Source organism: Triticum urartu, chromosome 4A (genome assembly GCF_056163025.1).
Source record: "Triticum urartu cultivar PI428250 chromosome 4A, HENAU_Tu73, whole genome shotgun sequence".
Classification (NCBI taxonomy): Eukaryota; Viridiplantae; Streptophyta; class Magnoliopsida; order Poales; family Poaceae; genus Triticum; species Triticum urartu.
Genome location: NC_141876.1, coordinates 23,976,891 through 24,003,025, shown reverse-complemented (window position 1 = coordinate 24,003,025; position 26,135 = coordinate 23,976,891).

The following is a 26,135-nucleotide window of genomic DNA, read 5'->3' as shown; positions in this document are numbered from 1 at the left end:
AAAAATGTTTCCTCCCCCTGACAGCCGAGACCCACCGGCTGTATCTTCGCACGGAAGGAAGTGCCTCCTTGTTTTGTGAAAAGAACTATTCCTCCCGTTGACAGCTGGGACCCGTCAGATTTGGTGGCTGACTTGTGGGCCTACGAAGCGGACGTGTACGCAGATCTTTGTCAACTTAATCAACAAATGATTCTAGAAGCTGGACCGTTGGATATTAATCCAACAGCCATGCTCCTTCTTCAACCTCTGTTCTTACTCCTGTATCCCATGGGCGGTAGTGCTGCCGCGCACCCGAACCAGTTAAGTTTTCCACTCCTCTCCATCTGCGACTCCACTGCCGCGTCTTCCCCATCTCCGGGTCTCCAGTCTGGGGCCTCGCCGTCGTCCAACGGCCTTGGTGCGCTTGGCACGGTGTGGTCGACCTGGTCAACAACCGAGAGTCATCCCATGACCCAACACTAATCTTTATTATATATAGCTCATGAACTCGATTACATAGAAGGATCATAAAGCAAAACTCAAAACTAGATCATACTAAACTTTATTCTACTAGATCAAGATATTACCAAAAGGATCGATGAGGGAGTCCTGGATTAGGGGGTATCCGGACAGCCGGATTATATCCTTTGGCCGGACTGTTGGACTACGAAGATACAACATTGAAGACTTCGTCCCGTGTCCGGATGGGACTCTCCTTGGCGTGGAAGGCAAGCTTGGCAATACGGATATGTAGATCTCCTTCCTTGTAACCGACTCTGTGTAACCCTAGCCCCCTCCTGTGTCTATATAAACCGGAGGGTTTAGTCCGTAGGACCAACAACAACAATCATACCATAGGCTAGCTTCTAGGGTTTAGCCTCTTCGATCTCGTGGTAGATCAACTCTTGTACTACTCATATTATCAAGAACAATCAAGCAGGACGTAGGGTATTACCTCCATCAAGAGGGCCCGAACCTGGGTAAACATCGTGTCCCCTGCCTCCTGTTACCATCCGCCTAGACGCACAGTTCGGGACCCCCTACCCGAGATCCGCCGGTTTTGACACCGACATTGGTGCTTTCATTGAGAGTTCCTCTGTGCCGTCACCATAAGGCTAGATGGCTCCTTCAATCATCGATAGCGATGCAGTCCAGGGTGAGACTTTTCTCCCCGGACAGATCTTTGTATTCGGCGGCTCCGCACTACGGGCCAACTCGCTTGGCCATCTAGAGAAGATCGAGAGCTACGCCCCTGGCCACCAGGTCAGGTGTGGAAGCATAAACCACACGATCGACATCCACGGAGACTTGATCTTCGGCAGATTCGAGCCCTTGCCGAGTGCGTCGCACGGTCACGATGAGCATGATTTAGCTCTACCATCGGACAGTGTTCGGGAGATCGCACCGGCGACCGCTCCGACCCTCAATTCGGAGCCAGTTGTGCCATCCAAGGATGGGTGGATAGACCCCGCCATGGAGGCCGCACTCTCAGCGGTGATAGAGCCAAATACTAACTTCACCCCTAACGAGAGCCATGTCGCCGAACTGCCGGATCCTTCCTCGACCACGGACTCCGAACCGCCAGCGCCCGTGCCTGTCGAATCCGACTGGGCACCGATCATGGAGTTCACCTCTGTGGATATCTTTCAGCACTCGCCCTTCGGCGACATACTGAATTCATTAAAGTCTATTTCCTTGTCAGGAGAGTCCTGGCCGAACTATGTCCGGTAGGATTGGCATGCGGATGACGAAGAAATTCTCCGCCCACCCACCACCCACTTAGTAGCCACTGTCGACGATTTGGCCGACATGCTCAACTTCGACTCCGAAGTAATCGACGGTATGGACGACGATGCAGGAGACGAACAGGAGCCACTGCCCACAGGGCACGGGACGCCCACTTCATCATATGATGTATACATGGTGGACACACCCAAAGAAAACGACGACGAGGAACGAATGGACGCAGCGAAGGATCGTTCCCTCTAGAAGCAGTCAAAGCGGTGGCGTAACCACCGCTGCAAATCCCGCCTCGGTAGAAACAACAATCATATAGACCCAGCGATAGAGCAGGGTGAGCCAACGGACGACGAACATGGCATTGAACCACCGTCCGACCACGGCAACACGGAAAATCAAACCGAACAACCCGTCTCCGGCGAAGACAACAGTCCGGATGACATCACACCGGACAGGCACCCGGAGCAACAGAATACCCATCAAAGGTTGTCGCCACTGTGAGGAGTCTGAAAAAGCAGAAGCAAAGGCTCAGGGCTGCACAAGACACACTTAGAATTAGATGGAGTAAAGTACTCAACACTGCAGCAAAGTACGGCGGTAGTCGCCACACAAAGAGCTACCCAAAGCGAAAGCTGCTACCTGAATTCGATGAGGAGGCCTTAGATCCCCCGCAATCAAAAAACAAAACAGCCATCCGGTCGGATAGACGACCTCGTGGCCAACATAGAGCGGCAAACGACGCCGCACATAAGCCAGTACGCGATCCACGAGAGGGCTCGCATCAAAAGGACGGCGCAACCAGATCCAAGAAAGCGCGCTCCAGCACGCAATGCAACACAACAAAATTCCGAACACCACGGTACACCCAAATACAGGGGTGCCGCACACCCCCTATGTTTCACCGATGAGGTGCTGGACCATGAATTCCCAGAGGGATTCAGACCCGTAAACATAGAGGCATACGATGGAACGACAGACCCTCGGGTCTGGATTGACGACTACATCCTCCATATACACATGGCTCGAGGAGACGATCTCCATGCCATCAAGTACTTATCCCTCAAGCTCAAAGGGACAGCTCGGCACTGGCTTAAAAGCCTCCCCGAAAACTCCATTGGAAGCCGGGAAGAGCTCGAAGACGCTTTTCGGGCAAATTTTCAAGGGACCTATGTCCGACCACCGGATGCAGACGATTTAAGTCATATAACTCAACAGCCCGGAGAGTCAGCCTGAAAGCTTTGGAACAGGTTTCTCACTAAAAAGAACCAAATAGTCGACTGTCCGGACGTCGAAGCCTTAGCAGCTTTCAAGCATAGCGTTCGAGACGAATAGCTTGCCAGACACCTTGGCCAAGAAAAGCCGAGAACAATGGCAGCATTAACAAGCCTCACGACCCACTTTTCGCGGGCGAGGACAGTTGGTTAGCCCGATGCAGCACCAACGACCCAAGTACATCCGAAGTCAGGGACGGAAACGGGAAGCCACGACACAGCAAAAACAAGCGCCGGAATAAAGAAGATAGCCCGAAGAGCATAGTGGTAAACGCCGGATTCAGAAGCTCTCGGCTAGGTCAGCAAAAGCGGCCCGCCAAAGGCAACAGAGACGAACTGTCCAGCCTAAACAAGATTCTGGACAAAATATGTCAGATCCACAGCATCCCCGATAAACCTGCAAATCACACCCATAGAGAATGTTGGGTCTTCAAGCAGTCCGGCAAGCTCAACGCCGAACACAAGGGGCAGGATACACCAAGCGAAGACGAGGACGAGCCTCGCAAGCAAAGCACTGGGGAACAGAAGAAATTCCCACCAGAAGTCAAGACAGTAAACATGTTACACGTGATGAAGGGGAGAAACAAAGCGGCACTCCTAGAGACACATGCCCCAGGGCCTATCACCGCGGAGTTCTGCCACTGGTCATCCCAACCGATCACCTTTGACCATCGGGATTACTCGGCAAGTATCCGGCATGAAGGATGGGTTGCCTTGGTGTTAGACCCGATAATTGAAGGATACCACTTCACACGAGTCCTGATGGACGGCGGCAGTAGTTTAAACCTGATATATCAGGACACAGTCCGTAAAATGGGGATAGACCCGACAAAAATCAGCCATAGCAATACTACCTTTAAAGGAGTAACGCCAGGCCCAGAAGCCCATTGCACGGGCTCCCTGCTACTAGAGGTTATATTCGGCTTTCTCGATAACTTTCGCAGCGAAAATTTAACCTTCCACATCGCTTCGTTCCAAAGTGGCTATCAAGCACTACTCGGACGCGAAGCTTTCGGTCGCTTTAATGCAATACCGCATTACGCTTCTCTCATGCTTAAGATGCCCGGTCCACGTGGCATCATTATAGTAAATGGAAATATTGAGTGCTCCTTGCACGTGGAAGACCGTGCGGCCGCCTTGGCAGCCGCACACTAGACGGCCTCACCAACTTGAGCATCTGACAGGTCGTTAAGACCACAGACACGGTTAGACGAGTCCGGTGCAGCTATATATAATTGATACAGGTTTGATGGCTATACCCTATAACAATACAAGGGGCTCAACGCGTGTAAAGAAGTGACAATTAGGCTCAACCTTACTCATCCTGAACTATACATGGTTTATTTAGTATAACCTACCTTTTTGCACGACAACTTTTCAACTAAGTTCCTCTCTTTTACAGATGACCATCATGCTACACCCGCCCAGGATACGGCACAACGGAGACACAGGCGCAGACGTGCAGCAGGGACCCATTCTAAGGATTCTTTTTATATTAAGACCCTGCGTAAACCTTTTTTAGTGTCTCTTGTTGATACACATCCCCCGGATTCTCAGTACAATTGAGAAGGATGTTGCGTATTGGCATGTGGCCACGTCAGAATATTGCAAGTACCTGGACACCAGGGGCTTATTACAAAGGGCACTGTTGAAGCCCGGTTTACATCATAAAGACCGAATACCTTAGGGAGTGTTCGGCGTCGCGAGTTTGGCCTTATAAGCATCAGCTCCGAATCATGTCTTTGGTCAAATGTTGGGTTTGCCCGGCTCCTGTGTTTTGCTGCATTATGTTCCGCTCTATCGGCTAAGGCGGCACCAGGAGAACTACTGCGATTGTTCCCTGGTTCATCCGGACAAGCACCTCAATAGAGAAAGCCGAAAACTGACTGTCATGATATAGCATGAGACTGGTCAACCACTCGATGACCTAGCGGAATCTTCGGGATTCCTCCGCCTTAACGAAGGGTCGTTTCCCGGCCAGGCATGTACGCGCCCCGAATTCGGATGAGCACAGAGCCACCAGGGGCTATATAGTAGCCCCACTGTCAAACTCCTCTGGCTAAGTGAAAGTGTTAAAGCATTATAGTCTGATTGCCTAGTTCGCTGCGCTATCACCTCCTTAATGGACAAAGACGTTGGATCAAGTGTGAAAATGCGTCTTCTGCGAACACCCCCGCATTATATGCGTGGGGGCTGAAGCCGACGACTGCCATCTTTCAGGTTATATACATATATACATAAACGGCCGCACAGGAGGCATCATAGTACTTTCGGGCAAAAGTATAAATACAGCCTTGATAAACTCAATAAAACATTGTTTTTACAATGGGAATACATATCACTTAAACATAATATTCTTCGAGCACTGAGCCTCTATCGAACGAGCGCCTTCAAGAACTTCTTCAAAGTAGTGCTCGGCAGCCACTTGGCCTATGGCCGAACCCTGTGCCGCAACAGTGGTGGCATCCATCTCTGCCCAGTATGTTTTGACACGGGCAAGGGCCATCCGCGAGCCTTCTATGCACGCCGACCTCTTTACAGCATTGATGCGTGGCACAGCACCAAGGAATTGTTGCACTAAGCTAAAGTAGCTATTCGGCATTGGCCCTCCTGGCCACAGATGATCCACAACGGACCTCATGGCAAGTCCGAATAATCTATGGAGCTCGGCCCAACCGGTCAATCGCTCATTCAGCAACAGCGGACGGACTGGAGTGTGAAACTGTGACCAGAACAGCTTCTCCACTTCAGGACCTTTCTGATCCTTGAAGTACTCGGCTGCATCAGCAGCACTTGCAGCCAAATCCATGTACTCGTCCGCCGAACTCCATAGCCGGTCAAGAGGAGCATATTTTGGATCTCCGAACTTAGTCCGCAACAAGAAGGGCTTCCCAGAAACGATATCTACAGCTTGATTCAGCTCCTCCTTCGTCGCTCTAATTTTGGAGCGGGCTTCCTTGGCAGCCACCCGGGCCTTCTCCAGGTCCGTCGCCTTCGCCCGGTTTTCTTCTTCAAGAAGCCGATAATGATCAGCAACATCTTTTAACTCCACGGCCATCTTGGCAATTTTTTCTTTGCTCTCGCAATGTGCGGCCTGTTCGGCCCTTAACCCCTCGACCTCCTTTAAAGCGGCCGCATTTCTACTCCTTACTTGCTCCTAGGCTCGGGCAAGCTCCGCCCGAAGGGTCTCCACGGTGGCAGCTCCATCTGCAGTCACCACATATTAAAGATATTGGCATCATGCTGCTCTTACTATGTGATGATCACCAGAAAAATCACTGACCCTGTGCCTCGTCAAACCTCTTGTTGACAAGCACGATGTCGGCATCTGCCACATCCAGCTGTCGCTTTAGTTCGGCAAACCAATCAGTCCGGCTAGCCACCGGAGCTTCAACCACTTGCGCATAAAGGCGGTTTGGTTATTACCTGGGACTATGATCCTCTGTTTGCCGCCGTTTTCAACGACAACCAGAGTCTCAGGGGCTACTATCTACACAGGGCACATCTAAAAATGTGCGGTACTGTCAAAAATGTACATCATTTCACGTACCTCAAAACCTGTCAGTAGACTCATAAAGGCTTCATGCAACCCGCTTTCGGTGGACGAAATCCTTTCAATCACTGTACCCATCAACATGCGCTGCTCTTCTGAGATAGCCGCTTGCTCTAGCAGATCCCTCAGTACGTCCGACCGTACACCAGACGGTGCCGGACTCTTTCGATTGCCCTCTTCAAGAGCCGGATACTAAGGACTTCGGGTGGCCATAGGATTACCTTCTGGCCTTTCCAGATCAGTAGAAACCCTCCGCGACGACACCTCGGGGTCACCCGCCTCATGAGGCGGTATGGCAGGGGGAGGCGTTTCGCTCTCCATCATCTCTGGAAGAAGATCCCCTGAAGACGAGCTCTGCTGAGAAGGGCTAAGATCCGAATCGCAAGATAAATGCCTCAGTTATTTTCCTCAGAGGTAAAGCGAGATATTTTCATTTACCCTTTTACTTACAGCTCGGTGGAGGGCTGATCCCCTTGAGGGCATAGTGCGGCCAGGGTATCCCCCAGGGCAGGACCCTCCGGTGGAGATTTCTTCCCCCGTTTGGAGACCATTGTCTCCAAGTCCTCAGAGGCGGTTCTCTTCCATCCCTGGGGAGAGGAAGTTTCAGTTCCTCCCCCCGGCTAACCTCCTTCGCGGAGGCGCTAGCCTCCTTGTTCCCCCCTTTATCTTCTCCTGAGGGCGCTTGATAAGGCGTGATCTCCAGCATCCTGGTTAGCACGGGATTTTGTGAGGTCTCAGGGAGGGGGGCCGAACACCTGATCAACTTTGCCTTCGCTATCCAATCCTAGGTCAAAGAGCGCCTTTTTAGGGCAATGTTGCAATAAATAAACGGACAGTGTGTTCGGATGCAGGGCTACTTACTTGGGTATCCGGGCGATTGCAGCTCAGACCTACGTCCTCAGTGATGTCCGGACACATTATTTGTGGTCCTAAGAACAATTTGTACATCTCTTCGTGCGTCATGCCGAGGAAATGTTGAATAGCTCGCGGTCCTTCCGGGTTGAATTCCCACATGCGAAGGGGCCGGCGTTTGCAAGGCTGGACTTGACGGACTAGCATGACTTGCAATTGAAGGAAATATGCCCTAGAGGCAATAATAAAGTTATTATTTATTTCCTTATTTCATGATAAATGTTTATTATTCATGCTAAAATTGTATTAACCGGAAACATAATACATGTGTGAATACATAGACAAACAGAGTGTCACTAGTATGCCTCTACTTGACTAGCTCGTTGATCAAAGATGGTTGTTTTTCCTAGCCATAGACAAAGAGTTGTCATTTGATTAACGGGATCACATCATTAGGAGAATCATGTGATTGACTTGACCCATTCTGTTAGCTTAGCACTTGATTGTTTAGTATGTTGCTATTGCTTTCTTCATGACTTATACATGTTCCTATGACTATGAGATTATGGAACTCCCATTTGCCGGAGGAACACTTTGTGTGCTACCAAACGTCACAACGTAACTGGGTGATTATAAAGGAGCTCTACAGGTGTCTCCAAAGGTACATGTTGGGTTGACGTATTTCGAGATTAGGATTTGTCACTCCGATTGTCGGAGAGGTATCTCTGGGCCCTCTCGGTAATGCACATCACTTAAGCCTTGCAAGCATTGCAACTAATGAGTTAGTTGCGAGATGATGTATTGCGGAACGAGTAAAGAGACTTGCCGGTAACGAGATTGAACTAGGTATTAAGATACCAACGATCGAATCTCGGGCAAGTAACATACCAATGACAAAAGGAACAACGTATGTTGTTATGCGGTCTGACCGATAAAGATCTTCGTAGAATATGTGGGAGCCAATATGAGCATCTAGGTCCCGCTATTGGTTATTGACCGAAGACGTGTCTCGGTCATGTCTACATTGTTCTCGAACCCGTAGGGTCTGCACGCTTAAGGTTTCGATGACAATTATATTATGAGTTTATGAGTTTTGATGTACCAAAGGAGTTCAGAGTCCCGGATGAGATCGGGGACATGACGAGGAGTCTCGAAATGGTCGAGACATAAAGATCGATATATTGGACGACTATATTCGAACATCGGAAAGGTTCCGAGTGGTTCGGGTATTTTTCGGAGTACCGGGGAGTTACGGGAATACGGGAGAAGAAGTATATGGGCCTTATTGGGCTTTAGGGGAGAGGGAGAGGCAGGCCGCGTGCCCCCCCATTGACTAGTCCGAATTGGACTAGGGGGAGGGGCAGCGCCCCCTCCTTCCTTCTCTTCCCTCTTCCCCTTCCTTGTCTCCTACTCCTACTACTTGGAAGGACTCCTAGTTGGACTAGGAAAGGGGGAATCCTACTCCCGGTAGGAGTAGGGCTCCCCTAGGGCGCGCCATAGAGAGGGCCGGCCCTCCCCTCCTCCACTCCTTTATATACGGGGGCAGGGGGCACCCCATAGACACACAAGTTGATCTTCGTGATCATTCTCTTAGCCATGTGCGGTGCCCCCCTCCACCATACTCCTCGATAATATTGTAGCGGTGCTTAGGCGAAGCCCTGCGACGGTATAACATCAAGATCGTCACCACGCCGTCGTGCTGACGGAACTCTTCCTCGACACTTTGCTGGATCGGAGTCCGGGGATCGTCATCGAGCTGAACGTGTGCTAGAACTCGGAGGTGCCGTAGTTTCGGTGCTTGATCGATCGGGTCGTGAAAACGTACGACTACATCAACCGCGCTGTCATAATGCTTCCGCTGTCGGTCTACGAGGGTACGTATACAACACTCTTCCCTCTCATTGCTATGCATCACCATGATCTTGCGTGTGTGTAGGAAATTTTTGAAATTACTACGTTCCCCAACAGTGGCATCCGAGCCTAGGTTTTATGTGTTGATGTTATTTGCACGAGTAGAACACAAGTGAGTTGTGGGCGATATAAGTCATACTGCTTACCAGCATGTCATACTTTGGTTCGGTGGTATTGTTGGATGAAGCGGCCCGGACCAACATTACGCGCACGCTTACGCGAGACTGGTTCTACCGACGTGCTTTGCACACAGGTGGCTGGCGGGTGTCAGTTTCTCCAACTTTAGTTGAACCAAGTGTGGCTACGCCCGGTCCTTGCGAAGGTTAAAATAGCACCAACTTGACAAACTATCGTTGTGGTTTTGATGCGTAGGTAAGAACGATTCTTGCTCAGCCCGTAGCAGCCACGTAAAACTTGCAACTACAAAGTAGAGGACGTCTAACTTGTTTTTGCAGGGCATGTTGTGATGTGATATGGTCAAGACGTGATGAGATATAAGTTGTTGTATGAGATGATCATGTTTTGTTGAAGTTATCGGCAACTGGCAAAAGCCTTATGGTTATCTCTCTATTGCATAAGATGCAAGCGCCAAATAATTGCTTTACTTTATCGCTATGCGATAGCAATAGTTGCAAGAGCAATTGTTGGTGAGACGACCATGTGACGACACATTGATATAGATCAATATGATGGAGATCATAGTGTCATGCCGGTCACGATATAGATCATGATAGTACTTTGGATATGGATATCAAAGGCGCAAGATGATGATGGCCATATCATGTCACATATTTTGATTGCATATGATGTTTATCTTTTATACATCTTATTTTTGCTTAGTTTGCTGGTAGCATTTTAAGATGATCTCTCACTAATTATCAAGAAGTTTTCTCCCTGAGTATGCACCATTGCGAAAGTTCTTCGTGCTGAGACACCACGTGATGATCGGGTGTGATAGGCTCTACGTTCAAATACAACGGGTGCAAAATAGTTGCACACGCGGAATACTCAGGTTAGACTTGACGAGCCTAGCATATACAGATATGGCCTCGGAACACGGAGACCGAAAGGTCGAACGTGAATCATATAGTAGATATGATCAACATAGTGATGTTCACCATTGAAAACTACTCCATCTCACGTGATGATCGGACATGGTTTAGTTGATTTGGATCACGTGATCACTTGGATGACTAGAGAGATGTCTGTCTAAGTGGGAGTTCTTAAGTAATATGATTAATTGAACTTAAATTTATCATGAACTTAGTCCGGGTAGTATTTTGCAAATCATGTTGTAGATCAATAGCTCGCTTTGTTGCTTCCCTGTGTTTATTTTGATATGTTCCTAGAGAAAATTGTGCTGAAAGATGTTAGTAGCAATGATGCGGATTGGATCCGTGATCTGAGGTTTATCCTCATTGCTGCACAGAAGAATTATGTCCTTGATGCACCGCTAGGTGGCAGACCTATTGCAGGAGCAGATGCAGACGTTATGAACGTTTGGCTAGCTCAATATGATGACTACTTGATAGTTTAGTGCACCATGCTTAACGGCTTAGAATCAGGACTTCAAAGACGTTTTGAACGTCATGGACTATATGAGATGTTCCAGGAGTTGAAGTTAATATTTCAAGCAAATACCCGAGTTGAGAGATATGAAGTTTCCAACAAGTTCTATAGCTAAAGGATGGAGGAGAATCGCTCAACTAGTGAGCATGTGCTCAGACTGTCTGGGTACTACAATCGCTTGAATCAAGTGGGAGTTAATCTTCCAGATAAGATAGTGATTGACAGAATTCTCTAGTCACCATCGCCAAGTTAGTAGAACTTTGTGATGAACTATAGTATGCAAGGGATGACGAAAACGACTCCCGAGCTTTTCATGATGATGGAATCGATGAAGGTAGAAATCAAGAAAGAGCATCAAGTGTTGATGGTTGACAAGACCACTAGTTTCAAGAAAAGGGCAAAGGGAAGAAGGGGAACTTCAAGAAGAACGGCAAGCAAGTTACTACTCAAGTGAAGAAGCCCAAGTCTGATCCTAAGCCTGAGACTAAGTGCTTCTACTGCAAAGGGACTAGTCACTGGAAGTGGAACTGCCCCAAGTATTTGGCGGATAAGAAGGATGGCAAAGTGAACATAAGTATATTTGATATACATGTTATTGATGTGTACTTTACTAGTGTTTATAGAAACCCCTCAGTATTTGATACTAGTTCAGTTACTATGATTAGTAACTTGAATCGGGAGTTGGAGAATGAACAAAGACTAGTTAAGGGTGAGGTAACGATGTGTGTTGGAAGTAGTTCCAAGATTGATATGATCATCATCGCACACTCCCTATACTTTCGGGATTAGTGTTGAACCTAAATAAGTGTTATTTGGTGTTTGCGTTGAGCATGAATATGATATGATAATGTTTATTGCAATATGGTTATTCATTTAAGTTGGAGAACAATTGTTGTTCTGTTTACATGAATAAAACCTTATATGGTTACACACCCAATGAAAATGGTTCATTGGATCTCGATCATAGTGATACACATATTCATAATATTGAAACCAAAAGATGCAAAGTTAATAATGATAGTGCAACTTATTTGTGGCACTGCCGTTTAGGTCATATTGGTGTAGCGCATGAAGAAAATCCATGCTGATGGGCTTTTGGAATCACTTGATTATGAATCAGTTGATGCTTGCGAACCATGCCTCATGGGCAAGATGACTAAGACTCCGTTCTCCGGAACAATGGAGCAACAGATTTGTTGGAAATCATACATATTGATGTATGTGGTCCGATGAATATTGAGATTCGCGGCAGGTATCATTATTTTCTGATCTTCACAGATGATTTGAGTAGATATGAGTATATCTACTTGATGAAACACAAGTCTGAAAAATTTGAAAAGTTCAAATAATTTCAGAGTGAAGTGGAGAATCATCGTAACAAAAATAAAAGTTTCTACGATATGATCGCAGAAGTAAAATATTTGAGTTACGAGTTTGGTCTTCAGTTAAAAACAATGTAAAATAGTTTCACTACTCACGCCACCTGGAACACCACAATGTAATGGTGTGTCCGAACGTCATAACCGTACTTTATTAGATATGGTGCGATCTATGATGTCTCTTACCGATCTACCACTATTGTTTTGGGGTTATGCATTAGAGACAGCTGCATTCACGTTAAATAGGGCACCATCTAAATCCGTTGAGACGACACTATATGAACTGTGGTTTAACAAGAAACCAAAGTTGTCGTTTCTTAAAGTTTGGGGTTGTGATGCTTATGTGAAAAAGTTTCATCCTGATAAGCTCAAACCCAAATCGGAGAAATGTGTCTTCATAGGATACCCAAAGAAGACAGTTGGGTACACCTTCTATCACAGATCCGAAGGCAAGATATTCGTTGCTTAGAATGGATCCTTTCTAGAGAAGGAGTTTCTCTAGAAAGAAGTGAGTGGGGGGAAAGTAGAACTTGATGAGGTAACTGTACCTGCTCCCTTATTGGAAAGTAGTTCATCACAGAAAACGGTTTCTGTGACACCTACACCAATTAGTGAGGAAGTTAATGATGATGATCATGAAACTTCAGATCAAGTTATTACTGAACCTCATAGATCAACCAGAGTAAGATCCGCACCAGAGTGGTACGATAATACTGTTCTGGAAATCATGCTACTAGAGCATGATGAACCTATGAACTATATGAAGAAGCGATGGTGAGCCCACATTCCGCAAAATGGCTTGAAGCCATGAAATCTGAGATGGGATCCATGTATGAAAGCAAAGTATGGACTTTGGTTGACTTGCTCGATGATCGGCAAGTAATTGAAAATAAATGGATCTTCAAGAGGAAGACGTACACTGATAGTAGTGTTACTATCTACAAAGCTAGAATTGTCGCAAAAAGGTTTTCGACAAGTTCAAGATGTTGACTACGATGAGATTTTCTCACTCGTATCTATGCTTAAGTCTGTCCGAATCATGTTAGGAATTGCCGCGTTTTATGAAATCTGGCAAATAGATAAACAAAGATGCATTCCTTAATGGATTTCTTAAAGAAGAGTTGTATATGATGCAACCAGAAGGTTTTTTCAATCCTAAAAGTGTGAACAAAATATGCAACCTCCAGCGATCCATCTGTGGACTGGCGCAAGCATCTCGGAGTTGGAATATGCGCTTTGATGAGATGATCAAAGTATATAGTTTTATACAGACTTGTGGTGAAGCCTATATTTACAAGAAAGTGAGTGGGAGCACTACATCATTTCTGACAAGTATATGTGAATGACATATTATTGATCGGAAATAATGTAGAATTATTCTGCAAAGCATAAAGGAGTGTTTGAAAGAAGTTTTTCAAAGAAAGACCTCGGCGAAGCTGCTTACATACTAAGCATCAAGATCTATAGAGATAGATCAAGACGCTTGATAAGTTTTTTCAATGAGTACATACCTTGACAATATTTTGAAGTAGTTCAAAATGGAACAGTCAAAGAAAAGAGTTCTTGGCTGTGTTACAAGGTGTGAAATTGAGTAAGACTCAAAGCCCGACCACGGTAGAAGATAGAAAGAGAATGAAAGTCATTCCCTATGCCTCAGCCATAGGTTCTATAAAGTATGCCATGCTGTGTACCAGATCTATTGTATACCCTACACTATGTTAAGCAAGGGAGTACAATAGTGATTTAAGAGTAGATCACTAGACAGCGGTCAAAATTATCCTTAGTGGAATAAGGAAATATTTCCCGATTATGGAGGTGACAAAAGGCTCATCGTAAAAAATTACGTCGATGCAAGTTTTGACACAGATCTGGATGACTCTAAGTCTCGATCTAGATACATATTAAAAGTGGGAGCAATTAGCTAGAGTAGCTCTGTGCAGAGCATTGTAGACATAGAATTCGCAAAATACTTACGGATCTGTATGTGACAGACCCATTGACTAAAATTATCTCACAAGCAAAACATAATCACACCTTAGTACTCTTTGGGTGTTAATCACATAAGCGATGTGAACTAGATTACTGACTCTAGTAAACCTTTTGGGTGTAGGTCACATCACGATGTGAACTATGGGTGTTAATCACATGGTGATGTGAACTATTAGTGTTGAATCACATGACGATGTGAACTAGATTATTGACTCTAGTGCAAGTGGGAGACTGAAGGAAATATGCCCTAGAGGCAATAATAAAGTTATTATTTATTTCCTTATTTCATGATAAATGTTTATTATTCATGCTAAAATTGTATTAACCGGAAACATAATACATGTGTGAATACATAGACAAACAGAGTGTCACTAGTATGCCTCTACTTGACTAGCTCGTTGATCAAAGATGGTTGTGTTTCCTAGCCATAGACAAAGAGTTGTCATTTGATTAACGGGATCACATCATTAGGAGAATGATTTGATTGACTTGACCCATTCCGTTAGCTTAGCACTTGATCATTTAGTATGTTGCTATTGCTTTCTTCATGACTTATACATGTTCCTATGACTATGAGATTATGCAACTCCCGTTTGCCGGAGGAACACTTTGTGTGCTACCAAACGTCACAACGTAACTGGGTGGTTATAAAGGTGCTCTACAGGTGTCTCCGAAGGTACTTGCTGGGTTGGCGTATTTCAAGATTAGGATTTGTCACTCCGATTGTCGGAGAGGTATCTCTAGGCCCACTCGGTAATACACATCACTTAAGCCTTGCAAGCATTGCAACTAATGAGTTAGTTGCGGGATGATGTATTACAGAACGAGTAAAGAAACTTGCCAGTAACGAGATTGAACTAGGTATTGAGATACCGACGATCGAAGCTTGTGCAAGTAACGTACCGATGACAAAAGGAACAACGTATGTTATTAAGCGGTCTGACCGATAAAGATCTTCGTAGAATATGTAGGAGCCAATATGAGCATCCAGGTTCCGCTATTGGTTATTGACCGGAGACGTGTCTCAGTCATGTCTACATTGTTCTCGAACCCGTAGAGTCCGCACGCTTAAGGTTTCGATGACAATTATATTATGAGTTTATGAGTTTTGATGTACCAAAGGAGTTCGGAGTCCCGGATGAGATCGGGGACATGACGAGGAGTCTCGAAATGGTCGAGACATAAAGATCGATATATTGGACGACTATATTCGGACATCGGAAAGGTTCCGAGTGGTTCAGATATTTTTCGGAGTACCGGGGAGTTACGGGAATACGGGAGAAGAAGTATATGGGCCTTATTGGGCTTTAGGGGAGAGGGAGAGGCAGGCCGCGTGCCCCCCATTGACTAGTCTGAATTGGACTAGGGGGAGGGGCGGCGCCCCCTCCTTCCTTCTCTTCCCTCTTCCCCTTCCTTGTCTCCTACTCCTACTACTTGGAAGGACTCCTAGTTGGACTAGGAAAGGGGGAATCCTACTCCCGGGCCATGGAGCATCAGCAATTTTGCTTATTGAAGCACCTCTGCACGCTGCATGCTGCCCCTTGATCATCTTCGGCTTCACATTGTAGGTCTTGAGCCACGGGCCGAAGTGAGGGGTAATGCGGAGGAAGGCCTCACATACGACAATAAATGTCGAGATGTGAAGAAGGGAATCCGGGGCCAAATCGTGAAAATCTAGCCCGTGATAGAACATAAGACCCCTAACAAAGGGATCCAGAGCGAGGCCTAGTCCTCGGAGGAAGTGGGAGACAAACACGACGCTCTCGTTGGGTTCGGGAGTAGGGATGACCTACCCTCGGGCGGGCAGCCGATGCGAAATTTCGGCGGTCAGATATCTGGCCTCTCTCAACCTCTTGATGTCCTCCTCCATGACGAAGGAAGGCATCCACCCACCTTGAAGGTTGGATCCGGACATAGTTGAAGGTCCGAAGCACCTGACCTGAGTTTTGGGTGTTAGAACTCGAGGCGGGGGAAGGATTTGATCGAGCATGAGAAGGAAAAAAGAAAAAGCCTTGTCCCCTTTATAAATAGGGTGAATATCAAGCGTCCTCCTCGTGGACGTTTGGGACTTGCCTAAGATCTAGGAGTCCTACCAATAGGCATGGTTGGGTTACCCACGTCTGTATTGATGAGAATCCCGTAATAAAGGGGACACGATCTCTGCTTCGACAAGACATGCCAAGGAAACCGCCTCACGAAACACGCTGAGATCGGTTATGAAAAACAATTTGAATAAAGACCTGGCTGTGGTGTGATGTCACACTACGGGGTATGTCAGTAGATTAGATTTATGGAAATATTATTCTCTCTACAGTGGTATGTGGAACTTGTTTTGCAGAGCCGGACACGATCCTCGTGTTCAAAATCTCCTATGAAGTATTCGGAGGAGGAACCCGCCTTGCAATGCCGAAGACAATCTGCGTGCCGGACTCATCGTCATTGAAGCCTGGTTCAGGCGCTACTGAGGGAGTCCTGGATTAGGGGGTATCCGGACAGCCGGATTATATCCTTTGGCCAGACTGTTGGACTATGAAGATACAAGATTGAAGACTTCGTCCCATGTCCGGATGGGACTCTCCTTGGCGTGGAAGGCAAGCTTGGCAATACGGATATGTAGATCTCCTTCCTTGTAACCGACTCTGTGTAATCCTAGCCCCCTACGGTGTCTATATAAACCGGAGGGTTTAGTCTGTAGGACCAACAACAACAATCATACCATAGGCTAGCTTCTAGGGTTTAGCCTCTTCGATCTCGTGGTAGATCAAATCTTGTACTACTCATATTATCAAGAACAATCAAGCAGGACGTAGGGTATTACCTCCATCAAGAGGGCCCGAACCTGGGTAAACATCGTGTCCCCTGCCTCCTGTTACCATCCGCCTAGACGCATAGTTCGGGACCCCCTACCCGAGATCTGCCGGTTTTGACACCGACAATCAAACTAAGAAAAACGGTAAAGATAAAAGTGTGATGGTGATACGATACCGGGGCACTCCCCCAAGCTTGGCGGTTTCCAAGGGGAGTGCCCATACCCATGTATTTATGTATCTTTCTTTGGAGGTGGTGATGTGATATTCTTGGCGATGATGCCCCTCAAGATACGATTCTCTTCCATGGCATCTATCCTTTTCAAGTCGGCCTCCATCTCTTCCTCCGTTGAGGCCCAAAGTGGTCAGCATCACTATTTCTTCCTGGTCCCGGTGTCGGATGGGACACCCGGCTCTTCCCGACTGACTCTTGAGAAGACATCTTGATCTAAATCTGTAGCAGAACAGCTCAAAACAAAAACAGAGGATATTTACATGGTACGGTGGTCAAAACCTTTGGGAGATTATATAATGAATTTTTACCGACCAAAAGAGGTATCGTGCAAGAAAACGGAGTCCGGAGGGCACACGAGGTGCCCACGAGCTAGGGGGCAAGCCCAGGGGTAGGGCGCGCCCTCCACCCTCATGGATGCCTCGTGTCCTTTCTAGACTGCTTCGTATTTTCCTATTTTCTTAAATATTCCAAAACGGAGAAAAATTGCTATTAGAACAGTTTTGGAGTCGGTTTACTTACCGTACCACATACCTCTTCCTTTTCGGAGGCTAAAACATTCTGGAAGGTGTCCCTTATATACTCCTCCGGGGTTACGGTTTCAATAACATTAGTTTCAACATTTATAGGATTACCTGAGATATAATGTTTGATTCTTTGACCGTTCACCACCCTCGGATTTGTGCCTTCGAAGTTGTTGATTTTTATGGCACCGGAACGATAGACCTCCTCGATAACGTAAGGACCTTCCCATTTAGAGAGAAGTTTTCTTGCAAAAAATCTGAAATGAGAGTTGTATAACAATACATAATCACCTACATTAAACTCATGTTTTTGTATCCTTTTGTCATGCCATCTTTCAACTTTTTCTTTAAACAGTATGGCATTCTCATAGGCCTGGGCTCCCCATTCATCAAGTGAGCTAATGTCAAATAGTCTATTCTCACCGGCAAGTTTGAAGTCATAGTTGAGCTCTTTAATGGCCCAATATGCCTTATGTTCTAGTTCGAGAGGTAAGTGACATGCTTTTCCATAAACCATTTTATACGGAGACATACCCATAGGATTTTTATATGCAGTTCTATAAGCCCATAATGCATCATCAAGTTTCTTTGACCAATTCTTTCTACATCTATTAACAGTCTTTTGCAAAATTAATTTAAGCTCTCTATTACCTAGTTCTACTTGACCACTAGATTGTGGATGATATGGAGATGCAATTCTATGATTATCATCATACTTAGCAAGCATCTTACGAAAAGCACCATCAATAAAATGTGAACCACCATCAGTCATTAAGTATCTAGGGACTCCAAACCTCGGAAAAAAACTTCTTTAAGCATTGAGGGAGTCCTGGGTTAGGGGGTCTCCAGACAGCCGGATTATATCCTTTGGCCGGACTGTTGGACTATGAAGATACAAGATTGAAGACTTCGTCTTGTGTCCGGATGGGACTCTCCTTGGCGTGGAAGGCAAGCTAGGCAATACGGATATGTAGATCTCCTCCCTTGTAACCAACTATGTGTAACCCTAGCCCCCTTCGGTGTCTATATAAACCGGAGGGTTTAGTCCGTAGGACAACAGACAATCATACCATAGGCTAGCTTCTAGGGTTTAGCCTCTACGATCCCGTGGTAGATCAACTCTTGTAATACTCATATCATCAAGAACAATCAAGCAGGACGTAGGGTATTACCTCCATCAAGATGGCCCGAACCTGGGTAAACATCGTGTCCCCTGCCTCCTGTTACCATCCGCCTTAGACGCACAGTTCGGGACCCCCTACCCGAGATCCGCCGGTTTTGGCACCGACATTGGTGCTTTCATTGAGAGTTCCACTGTGTCGTCACCATAAGGCTTGATGGCTCCTTCGATCATTAGTAGCGGTGCGGTCCAGGGTGAGGTTTTCCTCCCCGGACAGATCTTTGTATTCGGCAGCTTCGCACTACGGGCCAATTCGCTTGGCCATCTGGAGCAGATCAAGAGCTACGCCCCTGGCCATCAGGTCAGATTCGGAAACTTAAACTACACTGCCAACATCCGCGGAGACTTGATCTTCGACGGATTCGAGCCCGTGTCAGATGCGCCGCACAGTCACGGCGAGCACGACGTAACTCTGCCGTTGGACAGTGTTTGGGAGATCGCATCTGCAACTACTCCGGCCTTCAATCTGGAGCAAATTGCGCCATCCAAGGACGGAGGGATAGACCCTGCCATGGAGGCCGCACTCTTAGTGGCGATGGAGCCGGATACTGACTTCACCCCTTACGAGAGCCATGTCGCCAAATCATTGCATTCGTCTCCGGCCACGGACTCCGAGCCGCCTGCATCCGTGCCCATCAAATCCGACTGGGCGCCGATCATGGAGTTCACCTCCGCGGATATCTTTCAGCACTCGCCTTTCGTCGATGTGCTAAATTCATTAAAGTCTCTCTCCTTGTCAGGAGAACCTTGGCCGAACTATGTCCAGCTAGAATGGGATATGGACGACGAAGAAATTCGCTGCCCGCCCACCACCCACTTAGTAGCCACTGTCGACGACTTAACCGACATGCTCAACTTCGACTCCGAAGACATCGACAGCATGGACGAAGATGCAGGAGACGAACAGGAACCAGCGCCCACAGGGCACCGGATAGCCACTTCATCACATGACATATACATGGTGGATACACCCAAAGAAGGCAATGGCGAAGAGACAACGGAGGATGGCCCCTCCAGGAAGTAACCCAAGCACAGACGTCAGCGGCGCCGCTCTAAGTCCCGCCATAGCAAAAACAGCGATAACAGCGCAAGAGAAAATAACACTCCAGTCGACTCCAGAGGAAACGACGACCACATTGCCCCGGCGGCAGAGCACGATGAAGCTGCAAGCGGCGAACATAGTAGGGTTCCGACGTCCAAACACGGCGACGCCGAGTATAAACCTCATCAAACCCCCTCTGGGGAGGAAAACAGTCCGGACAAAGATGCACACATCATCTCGGAAACGCACTTGGAGCAAGAGAACCTCCGCAGAAGGCTTATTGCCATAGCGAGGAGTCTGAAGAAGCAGAAGCAAAGGCTTAAGTCCGCACAAAATACACAGAACAGCAGGTGGAACAAAGTGCTCAACAACGAAGCAAAGTATGGTGGAAGTTGCCACACAAAGAGCTATCCAAAGCGCAAGTTGTTACCTGAATTTGACGACGAGGCCTTAGAGCCCACACAGCCAAAAAATGAAACTGCCAACCGGCCGGATCCACCACCTTGTGACCGCGATAGAGCGGATAACAAATACACTCTTAAGTCAACACACGATGTACGTGAGGACTTGCGCCAAAAATCCGGTATGAGCAGATCCATCTATGGATCTATGAAGCGTGCTCCGGCACAAAATCAAAACCAAATACCACAACTGTCCGAACGCCATGGTACATCCAAGTACAGGGGTGCTACACACCCCCTACGTTTCACCGATGAGGTGCTGGACCACGAATTCATAGAAGGATTCAAACCAGTGAACATAGAGGCGTACGACGGGACCATAGACCCTGGGTCTAGATTGAGGACTTTAACCTCCATATCCATATGGCTCACGGAGACGATCTCCATGCCATTAAATACTTGCCCCTCAAGCTTAAAGGACCAGCTCGGCACTGGCTGAAAAGCCTCCCCGAAAATTCAATTGGAAGTTGGGAGGAGCTCGAGGACGCTTTTCGGGCTAATTTTCAAGGGACCTACGTCCGACCTCCGGATGCATACGATTTAAGTCATATAATTCAAGAGTTCGGAGAGTCCGCCCGAAAGCTTCGGAACAGGTTTCTCACCAAGAAGAACCAAATCGTCGACTGTCCGGACGCCGAAGCCATAACAGCTTTCAAACACAGTGTCTGAGACGAATGGCTCGCCAGACACCTTGGCCAAGGAAAACCGAGAACAATGGCACCTCTAACAAGTCTCATGACCCGCCTTTGCGCGGGCGAAGACAGCTGGTTAGCCTACAGTAGCACCAGCGACCCAAGCACATCCGAAGTCAGGGATGGCAATGGAAAACCATGACGCAATAAAAGCAAGCATCGAAATAAAGAATATAGCCCAGATAATACGACGGTAAACGCCGGATTCAGGGGCTCTGTGACGCCCTCGATTCAATCGTACACTAACCATACACGCAAATGTGTACGATCAAGATCAAGGACTCACGGGAAGATATCACAACACAACTCTAGACACAAATTAAAATAATACAAGCTTTATATTACAAGCCAGGGGCCTCGAGGGCTCGAATACATAAGCTTGAAAACACAAGAGTTAGCGGAAGCAACAATATCTGAGTACAGACATAAGTTAGACAAGTTTGCCTTAAGAAGGCTAGCACAAAAACAACATCGATCGAAAAGGCAAGGCCTCCTGCCTGGGAGCCTCCTAACTACTCCAAGTCGTCAGCGGTCGTCACATAGTAGTAGGCACCCTCGGGGTAGCAGTAGTCATCAGTGGCGTCGTCTGGCTCCTGGGATCCGTCATCTGGTCACAACAAACGGGTATGGGGAAAAAGAAGTAGCAAAGCAACCGTGAGTACTCATCCAAAGTACTCGCAAGACTTACATCAGATCTAAACTAAGTATGCATCTGTATCAAAGGAATGGGTTGTATATGTGGACTGGGCTGCAGAAATGCCAGAATAGGGAGAAGGCTTAGTCCTATCGAAGATTAGCATCTTCTGGAAACCACCATCTTGCAGCAACAGGAGGGAGTAGAGTAGCATAAAGTAAAGTAGTAGTAGTGTTATCAACCTCGGCCAGAGATCCTTTCTCGACTCCCTGCGAGAAAGCAATCCCAGAGTGTGACACCCCAAAAATTTGGCCTTGTTTTAATGAATTAAAATTTTTGCCAGGAATTAAAACTTTGAATTTCTGAGCTCCATTTTGATTTTTTTAAATCATTTCCTTCCCTGTTATGATGAGTTTTTCCCAAAGTGAAAACCTTTCAAATATGTTATTGGACTTGTTTAACCTCTCAAGAAAAACTTTTCTTTTATCAGTATAACTAATTACCTAATTAAATTGCTTGATCTTTATTTTCTTGAAAAATGATTTTTCAAGGTTATATGGCCATATTTGAACTACAACCATTTGATAAATTCACTTAAAATTCCAACCAAAATTTCGAGATGTCATGTGATGTTTTTAAATCACTTTTATGCAAAAATATATTTTATTCATGAAATATTTTGAGCTCTACACTCAATTTTTCTTCCCTGGTCCAGAGTGCAATTTGCACTACAACCCTTTTAAATAATTCTTTCTAGCCTCCACCAAAATTATGGGATGATGGTAATGGCCTAAGATTCCAGTTTATGCAAAAACCTGGTGTTGTTCTTTGAAAATTTTGAGTGAATCAACCTCATTTTCATTCTAGACCAACTTGATGGTTTGTACAGCAACCATATTTTTGCTTGCTCTTTAACCCTTGATTATTTCTCCTACTTGTAGTCCTCCATGTTAAACCCGTAAATCCAGGAGCATGCACCCATTGGATTAATTTTGGTTCATGAAATAATGTCATTTATTTCTTGTCCAGAATTGTAGTTTTGCAAAAGTTGCACTAGCAAGTTTCTGCTTTTGGCCAACTAACCTCACCACTCTCTCTTGCATCTAAAGATACCACCATCTGGAAGTTTTGGCCACCCCAAGAGTTGCCTAGGTGCATGTGGCATTCTATCGAGCACCCTGTAAGCATGACCAGTTTTGACATGAGTTTTGGCATTTCACTGTGAGCTTGCACCTCTGATCAAAAAAGCATGTCCACTAGGCTCCCAGTTGCTCCTAACCTCGATCTGGTAAACCCCAACCTCACCTGCGACCTGTAGCATGCCGCGGCATTGTGTCGAACATCTCCCGTGCGTGCACTGGACGCGCCCAGAGCGCGCGTATTGCACGGTGCCGTGCCCGAGCCGACACGCTGGCCCCCCTGGCTTTGGCCCACACGGCAGCACCTCGCCACACACTCCCCGCCTCGCAGCATCGCGCCAAACCACCCTGGCATGCTACAGCGCCGCCGCCAGGGCATTCTTGGCGGCACTCCGGCGTCCGCAGTGGCTCCAGCCACGGGCAGCGCCGCCCAAACCCCTCCCGCTCGCCACCTGGCCCCTGGAGCAGCGCGAGCTCATCCGCAGCCATGTCCTCTAGCGCTCGTCGCCGCCACGATGCCCTGCTGCTACAGAACGTCGGTTCGCCGGAAGCTTATCCACGGCCGCCGCAGAACCGCCTTGCCTCGCTTATAAATGGACGCCCCGGGCCGTTCCCGCACACTGGCAACCTCAGGCCACCCCAATGACGCTTCCCCAGCTCGCCAATCGACCCAGGAGAGCTTTCATCCCCATCTCCGGTAACTCCTGCTGCCGCCACTGCCCCGGCCATTCCGGCACCACCAGGGCCTCCCCCTCTCCATTCTCTTTGCCAGAAACTTCCTCATCCTCCCGTGAACCCATCCCCCTACTCAATTTTGATCGGGAACCACCGTAGCCCCAAATCCATCTTGCTCCCGAAGCTTCCCTCTGCCGTGGAGCTCGCCGCCGGCGATATCCTCCACCTCCGACGACCCTACGACTACCGGAGTAACCACCTCGGCCCCCTGAATCCACTGGTGGCCTCAGCTTTCCGAACGGAGCCACCGTTCGCCGGCGATGATCGCCGGAGCCCCGCTCCACTCGGGCAGAGGAGGGAGACGACGCGGGCGACTGGTCAAACCTGACCAGTGGGCCAGGCGGGCCCACCGTCAAAGACCCGGCGCCGGTCCACGTGGTTAAGTGGAGGCGTAAAGCCTCAAGTACGCCTCCTCTGCACCGAAAGCGTAATCTCGTTTGAAACGTTTTCTTTTTCTATTTTTTTTAAAAACAGATTTGACCAAATCTTTGACTGGCTATAACTTTTTAAATATAACTCCAAATGAGTTGATTCTTTTCCCTACCTTCCTCAAATTTGGTCTAGTTTATTTTAAGATTTATTTGAAAAAATTTCAAACAACTTTTTTGTACTGTTTTTGAAATGTGTGTTAATTCAAATATATTTTTAAATAGGATTTTGGGGAGAGAGAAGAAACTTTCAAAAGTTTTGGAGAGCACGTCACCCCTCCACAACTTAAAGGCAAGCATTCTGAACCCTGGCATAATGTTTTTGGTGTGTTATTTGACACGTTTATAACACCACCTTATTTCGAAGGACTTGTTATTTCATGTGACATGATCATTTGCATGGAAGCATGTTAGTGATTTCCTTGCTGTTGGGAATGAATATTATTGTGATGGTAATCATCCTCATGTGCCTTGCATGCATGCTGGAAAGGAATCCGGGAAAGCCTCGGCCTTGGGTAGGCGTGAGCTTGTCGCCAGTCCCCGTCGGGACGGTTATGTCCGGTATGGCATGGTAAGGTATATTGAGTGGTGATTTTGTTGATTGAAATATATTTGTTACAGGTCATGCAAGGAATTTATAAACCTCCTAAGTCGACCGTAGACCGAGTCTTGTTTCCAGTAACCCCCATACTTGCTATGTACTACCACTTGTCCCTGCCGCAGGTAGGGTATGGTTCAGTAAGTCATCAACCCCTTTCAAGCACACACCGTACAGAGAGGCCATGGTGGAAGATATCGGTTGTAGCCGGTAGGCATGCCACCTGGTCCGGGGGCATGGGTGTTTCCGGTTGAGACCGAGAGGGGAGGCCACCCCTTAGAGCGCGCGATATAAATTTGATCCCATGCCACGCGAGGTTGTAGCCTCCCCACTTAGAGTTTTGCTTAACAAGTGTCGTGGGTGATTCCAGGCACCGATGAGTTAAGCTGGTGTGTACAAGTTAGGCCCATCAGCATGCAGAACCAAGTTCTGATGGTAGAATGGCTCTCGGGTGACAGTGGAGTAGGCAGCAGTGTAGTAACCCTCCGCACCAACATCGGATGCGATAGCAATGTGTCTGAAGGGGGAAGTATCCAACTCCTGATACTCTCCACGAAGACGTGTTAGAGCAGCATAAGCAGCATCGTGGACCGCCATATCGATAGTCACTCCAACACCATGAGCAGTGTGCAGCACGGTAGTGGAGTCATACTCTCGAGAGTAGAGGTGGACGATGGCACGGTACTGCTCCTGGTTGAAGTCCTGATACTCCTCATAGACGGTGTACTCAGGGTGCCAGCGATAACCCAGATAGGTCATCATCTCAGCCAACACAGCAGGTGATCCTGAGGCACCAATGGCCGTCGTGTGGCACACGACCTGCCTCGTGGGTTCCATCTGAAAACAAAGTTGTTTTCACAGGAGTCAAATGACAATGTGGATAATGTTCAAGTACTACTCTAAAGAATAACTAGGGCTTATCCAACTTTGGGGTGAATGTCGTAACGGGATCCTAGTGTCAGAGTTAGTAAATTCGTTTAACCCGAGTAGAAGGGAGTTCAGAGTCCCAGAGTAAAGGTCGAGGAGTAAAAGATCCTAGCACCACCCGATGGCGACGTGGGCCCGTAAGGCACACAGCCAAGTTAGTAAAAGTTTTTGCAATGTCTAGACTCGACTTCGGCCAAGGAGTGTGGAAGGGGGGTTCCTACAGGCAGTCGGCTCTGATACCAACTTGTGACGCCCCCGATTCAATCGTACACTAATCATACACGCAAACGTGTACGATCAAGATCAGGGACTCACGGGAAGATATCACAACACAACTCTACAAATAAAATAAGTCATACAAGCATCATATTACAAGCCAGGGGCCTCGAGGGCTCGAATACAAGAGCTCGATCATAGACGAGTCAGCGGAAGCAACAATATCTGAGTACAGACATAAGTTAAACAAGTATGCCTTAAGAAGGCCAGCACAAAC